This window comes from Pelophylax lessonae (assembly GCF_965119305.1).
Source record: "Pelophylax lessonae genome assembly, chromosome: 10".
Classification (NCBI taxonomy): Eukaryota; Metazoa; Chordata; class Amphibia; order Anura; family Ranidae; genus Pelophylax; species Pelophylax lessonae.
The window spans coordinates 181,013,469-181,026,057 of record NC_138777.1 but is presented as its reverse complement, the minus strand read 5'-3'; positions in this window follow the sequence as shown (position 1 = coordinate 181,026,057).

Sequence of the window (12,589 nt, the reverse complement as noted above, 5' to 3'; positions counted from 1 at the left end):
GTCACAGTCCCGCTAAAAATTGCTGATTGCCGCCATGAATAGTAAAAAAATTAAAACAAATAAAAATGACATAAATATTTCCCCTAGTTTGTAGACATGATAACTTTTGCATAAATCAATCAAAATACACTAATTGGGATTTTTTTTTACCAAAAATATGTAGCAGAATAGAAATTGGCCTAAAATTATGAAAAATTTTGATTTTAATTTTTTTTTTAATTGGGAATGTTATATAGCAGAAAGTGAAAAATATACATTTTTATTTTTTTTTGCAGAATTGTTACTCTTTTTTTGTTTATAGCACAAAAAAATGTATTTGGGTACAGCATTGCACGACCGCGCAATCGTCAGTTAAAGTAACACAGTACCGAATTGCAAAAAATGGCCTGGTCCTTAAGGGGGCAAAACCTTCCTGTCCAGAAGTGGATAAAATGTTTTTCTAGGTAGCACTGATGTGGAGGCACTAATATGCCTCACTTATCGGGACTGATGTGGAGGCACTAATATGCCGCACTGATGGGCACTGATAGGCACTGATAGGTAGCACTGATGTGGAGGCATTAATATGCCGCACTGATGGGCGGCACTGATAAGCAGTACTAGCAAGACATTGTGTTGCTCCAGGACAAAAAGCCTCCGTTCAAAGTTCAGCCTCAGAAAGGAAATTCAGGTGCACGCCCTGGTTTCAACAGAAGCATATGGAAGAAATGGACTGGATAGTGGCACTCCAAAAAAATGAACCATTTATTGAAGAAAAAAAAGATACAAAAATACATGAAGGATGATCATACCATAGCGGAGATGATGACACTGGCAGCTAACGCATTTCACACCCAAGCTGGTGCTTAGTCATAGCATGATTGGAGTGCCGCCATCCAGTCCATTTCTTCCACATGATAAGCAGTACTGTTTTGCACTGATGCAATGATGGGCAGCACTGATGAGCAGGCACTGATGGGCACTGAAAGGCAGCACTGATTGGTGTCACTGATAGACACAGACTGGCGTCACCTGCTGGGCAATGCTGAGGCTGCACTGTAATGCTGTGCTCTGATTACCTGTACAGGTCTCCCCTGCGAGGATGCTGCTAATCTGGCTCTCCACATTTACACGTGATCGGCTGTGATTGGACACATAATGAGTTGCTGCATTGGCTCTTCAACAGATCGGGGTCATGCCATGTCATATATGTCTTGCTTCATAACATCAATACCCAATATAAAACCAGGTGGGCATGGATGGAGAGCTGATTCAGTGGTTCAACGGGCCACTTGAGTAGACTTGCCCTCCAGGCCTAAGGCTGCCAGCCCTCCCCTGCCCATACGGAGATCCTCTTCCCGAGACCAATGTTTAAAACCGGGATCTAAAAGGCCTGGTGGGAACATAGCATGTCCCACTAGTGGCATCAAGGGTGAATTATACACCCATTTAAATTTCTTATACAGAGAGTCCCAAACCGATAACGATGATAGAGTAATTGGTGAAACTGAGGCAGCAAATGTTCTATATTTATGTGGTATCCACGGAGACCTAGAAATGTCGACCCCACTTAATTCCTGCTCCACCTGCACCCAAAGTTTAATCTTATTCATGTGTACCAAATCTACCATTCTCTAGGGGTTTTACCTTTCCAGATGAATTTAGAAAATAACCTTTGAGTAACCGAAAAAAAACTAGTAGGGACACCCAATGGCACCATCTTAAATAAAAATAATATTCGGGGTAAAATGGCCATTTTTATTACATTTACCTTCCCCAGCCAAGAGTGTTGAATAGATGACCACCTTCGTAGGAGGTCCTTAATCCCATTCATTAGCGGTATGTAATTATATCTAAATAGCCTAGAGATTTTAGGCGTAAGCTGGATCCCTAGATATTTTAAGCTCTGTGGTTGCCACCTGAACGTAAATGAAGGCTCAATTGTAGCAATTTCTGAAGGGGAAAGATTAATATTCATTATTTCCGATTTGTTCATATTAATCTTAAAGTTAGATAATAATTGATACTCCTTCAATGCGGAGACTAAATTAGGTAGAGAAAGAAATGTTTTTTGTAAAAAAAAGAGGATATCGTCCGCATATGCAGCATATTTATGTATATATTTTCCTATCTGTATCCCCTTAATATCTACACTATTTCTTACTGTAGCCAGAAACGGTTCTAGCGAAACAACAAACAGTATAGGTGAAAGAGGGCACCCTGCCTAGTCCCATTATGCAAAACAATGGGGTCACTCAGGGAACCGTTTATTTTGACCCTAGCTGTTGGGAAGGAGTAGAGTGCAAATATCCGCTCCATCATCTTAGGACCAAGTCCAAAATGTTGGAGAGTCGCCTTTAAGTAGTGTGGGATTTTAACCTAACAAAGTGGATCAGGGATATTGCTCTCAATACATTATCTCGGGCTTCCCGCCCTTGCACAAAGCCAGATTGATCTGTGGCCACCCATTGTGGTATCAGGGGCCCTAAACGGGCAGCCAAAACTTTCGCCATCAGTTTTACATCCACATTCAGTAGAGAGATAGGACGGTAGCTAGAACTACATGATGGGTCTTTATCTGGCTTTGGCAAGACCGTAATTTGGGCCTCTAGTGTCTCCGTTCTTTATTTATTTCCTATTGATGTTGAATTTGCATATGCTGTTAAAAATGGTAGAACTTGTACATTAAATATCTTATAATAGTTTACCGTTGGGCCATCAGGGCCCGGTGCTTTTCCCCTTCCATGGACTCTAATGCTGCTTTAAATTCTATCTCTGTCAAATCGTCTTCCAGGGATATCAAAGATTCAACTGGAATAGTTGGTAGGTTAACCATTTTAAGGTATGTATTAATCCTTCCACTCTTCGCTTCCTTTGTCAAATGTGAAAGCCCCCCTTTTACATGGTAAAGATCTGTGTAATATTCCTGAAAAACCTTAGCAATCTCCGGTGTAGAGTGGACCATGGTACCAGATGGTGATTTAATCTTTGATATAAAGGAAGCCAAATTTTTAGCTTGCAAGGAGCGTGCCAGTTGCTTTCCAGGCTTATCCCCCCACTCATAAACTGTACACGCTATTCTCTGTGCCTGTCTCCTGATCTCCAGGTCAAGGAGCGAACGGAGCTCCTCCCTCTTTCTTTCCAATGGTTCCTGATATTGAGCCTGCAGGTACAATTTATGTTTAGTCTCCAGTATCTTAATTTCTGACAGAAGTTGTTCCCTTTGTAGACCTCTTTCCTTTTTCCTCCTTCAATGCAGCTTTAACTGTGCCATCAATGCAGCTTTAACTGTGCCATCAATGCAGCTTTAACTGTGCCATCAATGCAGCTTTAATTGGGCCCAGTAATGCAGCTTCACTTGTGCCCGTCAATGCACTTACCAGTCACACGTCCCGGTTGGCCAGGTGTTCTGTCTATCAAAGAAGCCGGGCTAGGAGGCGGGACTGTGTGTGTCGGCGAGCGCCCGGCAATTACAATGAAAGCTGTTACAGCGGAACGATCCTGCTTTGTGATTATCCGGCCAGATTTCCTCTTCCTCTCCTCTCTCTTCCCCTGCACTGGTAAGTGCATTGACGGGCACGATCCCCGCTCTATGGTAATCCCGTCCATCGGCTTTCCTCTTCCCCTGAGCGGCACCCGGCCGGAGCAGCCCCACGCTCGCCCTAAATAATTTTCCACTCGCAAAATGTGAGTAGGCGGGTGGAAAATTTGAGGGCTGGGTTATAACCCCTGTCATTTTAATTTGCCAACTATGTCCCATTGGAGAGATTTAGCACTTACTGCCCCATAGACAAAACAGGAAGTGAAAGGAAATCCCTGCAAAATTTGCAGAATTTTTCTTTCACTTTTAGGACCAGTTCACACCACATGCAGTCCAGTGCGTTTTTTTTTCTGCATCAAAAATGCATGGAAAGTAGATCATATGGTTTCCAATGGCATAGTTCACACCAGTGCTTGCAGTTCCAGTGCGTTCCAGTTCCAGGAAAAAAGTAGAACATGCTGCATTTTTCCTGCACTGAACTGTACTAGAATACTGTAAAACAAATCAAAAACGCAGTGGAACGCACCTAAAAGCATAAAAAATGAAGGAAAATGCACTGGACCACATCAAGAATGCACCAAAACGCTTCAAAAATGCACTGGAACGCACCAAAATAAGTGTAAAAAACACGCGTGCAGAAAAGCATCTGGAACGCATCCGGACTGCGTTTCTATGGTGTAAACTGCCCCCTAATGATAATGGTAAACAGGGCAAATAGAAAGGATGACAGACAGCAAAAAAAACCTAATATGTGTTTTCATCCCTCTCCACTCTGTCCAAAACTACAAAACAATGTATGGCCTTTAGTTATACTTTAACCACTTGCCGACTACTCACATTGAGATGGTACTGCGGCAAAGCGGCTCGATTCCGTCCAGCGACATAGACCTACGTCGCTGGACTCCTCCCCTTGTGGGCGCCGCGCGCCACCGGAGGCTCGCTCCCGCTTTATTCAGACACAGCGGGAGTCGGGCCAGGGGAGGAGAGGCGGTGATCACCGCCGCTTTTCCCTGATCGTCGGGGATCGAGTGAGGAAATCCGCCTGCTTTGTTTACTCCTATGTGACAGGCAGGGACAGATTACAGGATTCAGCATAGCTGAACCTGCGATCTGTGCCTGTGTCACACAATCCCCTCCCCCACACACATCAGTAAGCACCAGGCATACATTTAACCCCTTGATCACCAATAAAGTTAACCCCTTCCCTGCCAGTGTCATTATTACAGTAACAGTGCATATTTATAGTGTCAAAAAGTGTCAAAAGTGTCAAAAATGTTAGTCAAGGGTCCGATCTGTCCGCCGCAATGTCGCAGTCCCGCAAAAAAAAAATCGCAGATCGCCGCCATTACTCGTTAAAAAATAAAACAATAAAAATGACATAAATCTTTCCCGTAGTTAGTAGCTGCGATTACTTTTGCACAAACCAATCAAAATACGCTTATTGCGATTTTTTTTACCAAACATATGTAGCAGAAAACAAATTGGCCTAAAATGTTTAAAAAATTAGATTTTTACATTTTTTTGGGGGAGAATTTCATAAAAAAATGTGAAAAATATTGTTATTTTTTCAAAATTGTCGCTCTTTTTTTGTTTATAGCGCAAAAAAAAAAATTTGCACAGGGGATCAAATACCACCAAAAGAAAGCTCTGTTTGTGGGGAAAAAAAGGACATAAATTTAATTTGGGTACAGCGTCGCACGACTGCGCAATTGTCCGTTAAAATAACACAGTGACAAATCACAAAATATGGCCTGGTCAGGAATGGGGTAAAATCTTCCGGTCTTAAAGCAGTTAAAAATATGCTCATTGAGAATTTTTTTGTCAGACATGTAGCTAAATACATTTTGGCCTAAATATATGACAAAAATTTAATATATTGGATATTTTTTAACTGTCAAAGTAGAAAAATATTGTTATTTTTTCAAAATTGTCGCTCTTTTTTTAATTAATATCGCAAAAAATGAAAAACGCAGAGGTGATCAAATACCACCAAAAGAAAGCTCTGTTTGTGGGAAAAAAAGGACGTAAATTTCGTTTGGGTACGGCGTTGCATGACCGCGCAATTGTCAGTTAACCACCTCAATACAGGGCACTTAAACCCCCTTCCTTCCCAGACCAATTTTCAGCTTTTAGCGCTGTTGCAATTTGAATGACAATTGCGCGGTCATGCAACGCTGTACCTAAACCAAATTTGTGTCATTTTTTCCCCACAAATAGAGCTTTCTTTTGGTGGTATTTGATCACCGCCAGGTTTTTTCTTTTTTGGTGCACAAATAAAAAAAGACTGAAAAGTTTGAAAAAAAAAAAAAAAGTTTTTTTGTTTAGGTTATACAATTTTGTAAATAGATATGTTTTTTCCTGCACTGATGAGCACTGATGATGCCGCACTGACAGGCACTGATGAGGAGACACTGATGGGGTGGCACTGATGGGGTGGCACTGATGGGGTGGCACTGATATGCAGCACTGATGGGCACTGATAGGTAGCACTGATATGCAGCACTGATGGGCACTGATATGTGGCACTGATAGATAGCACTGATATGCAGCATTGGTGGGCACTGATAGGCAGCGCTGATGGGCAGTGATAGGCAGCACTGATGGGCACTGATTGGCGGCACTGATGGGCACTGATGGGCATTGATAGTGGCACTGTTGGGCGGCAATGATCGGCACTGATCGGCACTGATGGGTGGCACTGATCGGCACTGATGGGGGGCACTGATGGGCACTGATAGGCAGCACTGGTGGGCAATAATGAGCACTGGTGGGCGGCGCTGATAGATGGCAATAATGGCACTGGTGGGCAGCACTGATAGATGCCATTGGTGGGCAACACTGATAGGGAGGGCACTGGGGGGCTCTCTGAGCCCTGCTTGCCATCCCTGGTGGCCATAGTGGGCATCCCTGGTGGTCATGGGTGGGCATCCCTGGTGGCTTAGTGGCACCCCTCCCCCTCCCCAGGGCTGCACTGGTAATCAATGTTCTGATTACCAGCACAGACCCCCCCTGTGATCAGTGAGTAATTAGAAATACTCACTGATCACCCCCGCAGCAGCACAGATCCTCTGATCTTCTCCTCACTGACAGGATCTGTCAGGAGGAGAAGAGATTGAAGCCGTTACAATGGCTCTATTTACATTACACGACGGCTGTGATTGGACACAGCCGTCATGTGATCAGGAGGGCCAATCACAGGGCCCTCCTGCCGAATGATGTCGCTCTGTGTCCGAGGGACACAGGCACATCGAGATCGCGCCGCTGCGCGTGCCCGCGGCGGCGCAATCTCTCTCCTTCTGAAGGACGTTCCGGAACGTCCATTCAGAAGGACGAGACTCCCGCCCGGCCGTATATGTACTATGGCCGGGTGGGAGGTAGTTAAAGTCGCACAGTGCCAAGTTGCAAAAAGTGGCCTGGACGTAAATCAGGAAAATCCTCCGGTCCTAAAGTGGTTAAACAAGAGTTTTACTGTATTTTCTCCTTCTTGTGTTTTGTTTTTCGTTGTAGGTTGTTTTTGTTTTATTATATTGAAGGATTGGTATGACATCTAGTGGCTTCAGGTGGTACTGTGTACTTGCGCTGTGTTTAAAGTGATTCTAAATGCTGTATTTTTTTTTTTTTTTATAAAACAAACATGTTATACTTACCTACTCTCTTCTCATTGGCTCGCTGGCTGCGATTGACAGCAGAAGGAGCCAATGTCCCCCACTACTGTGTGAGCCAATGAAGAGAGACCTGGATTGAGATGGGGCTCAGGCAAGTATAAGGGGGGGGGGGGGGGGAGCTGCACACCGGAGATTGTTTCCTTAATGCGTAAAATGCATTAAGGTTAAACACCCTCTGACTTCTGTGCCTAGTGAAAATTAACAATCTGTTCAAATTTAAGTTGGCGGATATGTAAAATGTTTAGTGATGTATTGATTCATATGTATATATATATTTATTAGTATTTACACTATAATAACAACATTTTTTAAGCATCACATGAACATTTATATGTTTTTTATGTTGCATAAGTCATTTCCTATATACTTTATATATACTGTATATATATATATATATATATATATATATATATATATATATATATATATATATATATATATATATATAATTCATTTCAGGGCATCACATCAGTCTCCTCTGTCTTTATTGTGACCTTTGCAGACTTGTCTTTAGCCACATAAAAGTAAACGTTAAGGTCTTGTTAATAAAGAGTGGCTGGCGAGAGGGTTGGGTGATAACAACAGGTAGCTGATGCATTGCTTTATCACCCTTCTAAACTGTGCAATAGCAGCTGGAGAAAACAGCACATATTGCCTTGGCTGCAATGCTTTTCTTAAGGGGGCAGCAACAATTATAGGGCATGTAACATTTGTCAGGCAGAATGACTGCCAAACACGAGTGCAGTGCAGTGCTGCAGGATTTCACTTTTTAAAACAGGTGTTCATGAGGTGACATATTGCCTCTGAGCAGCCTGTCAAATATTTTTTAGAGGGACAGTAAAGCCTAGTACACACGCAACGAATTTCTGCCGACCGGTTGTCCATCTTTTGTCCAGAGTGGTGTTTTGTTGGTTGGAATGTGCCTAGACTGCACACGAATTTTCCCGCACGACAAAATTCTACTTCAGAAGTGATGTCATGTGTTGGTTTGCTTTCTTTGTGTTCTTTCTCCTCTGAGCATGCCCAGTCTTGCTCATAAGATTTTTCCCTGTCGAAATCTGTACTGACTGCAGGAAAATCGGCCGTGTTTTAACAGAGGACAAAAGTTTTATAGCCTGCACACCAGATTTTTTTCGGCCGAAAAGTCGGAGTTGGTTGTCGGAAGCATCATACTAACAAGCCGAAAATCGGCAGATCGGTCGTCGGACGAAAATTCCCAGCCGAATTTAGACTCTTGTGTACGGGGCTTAAGGCTATGTTCACACTGATCTGAGACAGAACTTGCATGACTTCCGATTCGACTTTGCCCTGCGACTTCAGGTCCGACTTTTATGTGACTTCAATGAATGGGATCCAATTTTGAACCAACTTTCAGATGATTGCAACTTGTACTTTGACCAATCAAAACAATTCCTTTGGCTCTGGTGAGGATGAAACCTTATGCGAAAATTATTAAAAAAAACTGTGTGGGGTCCCCCCCAAATCCATACCAGGCCCTTTGGGTCTAGTCTATATCTTAATGGGAAACCTCACGCCAAAATTAAAAACAAAAACGATGTGGGGGTCTCCTCCAAAGTCCATACCAGGCCCTTATCTGAGCATGCAGCCTGGCAGGTCAGCAAAGAGTGGGGGAAGTGCGAGCGGCCTCCCCCCTCCTGAACCATATAAAGCCACATGCCCTCAACATGGGGGGGGGGGGTGCTTTGGGGCAGAGGGGCTCTGTCACCCCCACCTCAAAGCACTTTGTCCCCATGTTGATGGGGACAAGGGCCTCTTCTCCCCAACCCTGGTCAGTGTTTATGGGGGTCTGCGGGCAGGGGGATTATCGGAATCTAGAAGCCCCCTTTAAGAAAGGGGGGCCCCAGATCCCACCCCCTCCATGTGAATACATTGTACCCCTACCCATTTACAATAAAAAGCAGTGCAGTGTTACAAAAAACATGAGATGGTTTTTGACAAGCCCTTTATTAAAAATGAAGAATGTCCCCTATTGTAGCTCCAAAGTCAATCACAAAGTATTCTTTCTCCGCTTCCTCCGCTGATGTCTTCTTTCTCCAGTTCCTCCACTGATGTCTTCTTTCTCCAGTTCCTCCACTGATGTCTTCTTTTTCCAGTTCCCCTACCGGTGTCTTCTTTCTCTGCCGCCGACACTGTGAAAAAAAAAAAAAAGAAAAGCTCCTCCTCCGATACGTGGAGGAACTGGAGAGAGAAGACATCAGTGGAGGAAGTGGAGAAAGAAGACATTGTAACTGACATTGGAGCTATGATGGGGGACAGTCTTTGTTTTTAATAAGGGGCTTGTCAAAAATCGTCTCTTGTTTTTTTTGTAACACTACACTGCTATACTTTTTTGGTGAACAGATAGGCCCATATTCATTCACATGGGGGGGGGCCCTCTTTCTGGGGGCCCTCTTTCTTAAAGGGGGCTTCCGCATTCCGATAAGCCTCCTGCACGTACACCCCTACAACCAGAGCCCCCCTGCCCCAAAACACCCACACCCCCATGCCCAACAACACCCTGACATGGCTGACAGCTTCTGGCACACTGTATTCTGGAGTGACAAGACCAAAATAGAGCTTCATGGTCACAACCAGAAGTGCTTTGTTTGGAGAGAAAGGAAACATCTCCACTGTGAAGCATGGTCGTGGCTCAGGGAATCTTGTGAAAATTGATGGTAAGATGACTGTAGCATTTTATCATAGACAACTATTACAAAAAGCTGCAGGCTGTCATTGATGCTAAAGGGGGCAATACACAGTATTAAAAACTAAGGAATGCAGACTTTTGAACAGGGGTCATAGAAGCAGAAAAGTGACGGGAGAAAAGGACAGAGGAGTCCATCGAGTCTGCCCATTTAATTTGTTTACTTGTTGCCATGTCTTGTTTTATGATTGTGTCATTGTGGTATGACCTACAGTTAAATATGAATCCCATAAGAAATAAAATAAATGTGTTTTGCCTGCTCACCCATGTTTTCTTTAAAAATGGTACATACTGCACCAATTCTCCGAGGGTATGCAAACTTTTGAGCACAACTGTATATATATATATATATATATATATATATATATATATACATATACACAGTATATATATATATATATATATATATATATATATATATATATATATATATATATATATACACTGTATATGTATATTGTATATACACACATATTACACATTCAATTCAGCTATCCTACACACAAAAGGATGGATCTTCCACCCACAAGCTCTGCTCTGCTTCCTAATTCCCACCCTGCTGCTACAGCCATTCTTACAGCTTACAATGGTAAGGGGGAACTCTGATGGTGACACTAATGTAAGGGGGGACTCTGATTAGAACACTGTTGTAAGAGGGGACTCTGATAGGAACACAGATGTAAGAGGGGCTCTGATGGGGGCCCTGATGTAAGGGGGGACTCTGATGGGGACCCTGATGTAAGGGGGAACTCTGATGGGGACCCTGATATAAGGGGGGACTCTGATGGGGACTCTGGTGTAGGGGGAGACTCTGACAGGGATTTTTTTCAGCTTGCAAACATTTGTAAGATATATGATGTAGCCCTTGTACTGAAAGTTTGCAGACCCCTGTACTACACAATTCTAGCACTATAAGGAAGATATATGGGTAAACTACCAAGGACTTTAACAGATAATAATCATTATAGCTACACACTGTTTACACATTCCCTTTAGTGCACTTTACTCTGGAGTATGAATGTAAACTGAAACTTGAGGAGTAGTTTGCGCTGGCAGTCAGAAAGAGGGTCCACAACCTCTGTCCTACACCTACCAATGACAGCTATTTCCTGCAGCCAAGAATATAAATCATGTGGCCAACTATGTGGGTTCACTCTACCTGACTAATGCATGTCCAGACCAGGTGAAGATCTGGGACCTGGTTAGTCTCATTATAATGGGGGAGAAATGTGACAACCCCCAACCAGGGGCTTTTGGAGGGGACTGATTGGAGGACTCCTGATTCCATGAACATAATTTAAAGTATAAAAAAAAAAAAAAAAATTGGGATATAGAAGGGAACAGTTTTATCCCTGTCAATTTTTGTTTTGTCATCTGTGTCCTTTTGAGATTTCCCATGCTATTCTAAAGTATTCAATCAAAAGAAATCCAGAATTTGCTGCAACACTTCACCTTTATTGATCCTTTATGCAAAAAACATCACACACAGTGAGGGGTGCAATAAAGGTTGATGAATTTTGTGCTGTGATTAAAGCTTACTCATAACCTCATACACAAAAATATAATGAATCTTATAAGCTCTATACCACCATGAGCTCAATTACGCTGATTGGAAATTCCCCTCATCCCTATCAGGGGCAGGATATGTTGGAACTACTTACAACTCATTAAGGTACAGGGGGAAGAACATAGAGAATCTTACTTGGATGTTAATAAATAAAATAAAATGAAAAAAATAAAAATAAAATAAAATAACAAAATACATAATGTGTGCAAGCAATAATCTTACCTACGTATACACATAATTCCTTACTAAATCAGTAGCATACTAATTGAGATATGACTGTGGAATACAGTAGAAATGGATGTAGGAATAATCTACCACCTTGCTAACGTATGATAATCCATATCTACAGAAAATAAATGTATGAAAGCAAAGTGAAAAATGAAAATAAATATTAAAAAAAAAGTGCATTAATCAATAAATTCCGATGACCCTGATGTGTGAAAAATCCACATTCAGTAAAATAAAAACTATATAAAAACATTCCTCATAAGTATTGAACATTAAATGTATAAGGTATAATCAATATCACATGGCCATATTAATAGTCTCAATAGCCCCGCTAATGTAAATATAAAAGAAGCTGATCCTCACAAAAAGTCTATTATAGACTGCAGCACTCATATGGAAACTTTGCATATCTAATAATGTATACAAAACCTAACTGTGTAGGAATGCACTGTAATGGGACTAGAGAGATCTTCAGCTCCACATCTTTGGTGTCTGTGGAAGAACTAGTGCCCCATCATTGGTGTCAGTGGGGGGACTAGGACCCCATCGTCTGTGTCAGTGGGATAAATAGTGCCTTGTCGTTGGTGTCAGTGGAAGGAATAGTGCCCCATCATTGGGGTCAGTGAGAGGAATAGTGCCCCATCATTGGGGTCATTGAGAGGAATAGTGCCCCATCATTGGTGTCAGTTGGAAGAGTAGTGCCCCACTGTTGGTATCAGTGGGTGGAATAGTGCCCCATCATTGGTGTCATAGGGAGGAATTGTGCTCCATTGTGCTCCATGGTTGGTGTCAGTGGGAAGATTAGTGCTTCATAGTTGGTTTTAGTGGGACAATTAATGCCCCATAGTTGGTGTCAATGGAAGGAATTATGCCAAATCGTTGGCGTCAGTGGGAGGAATAGTTCC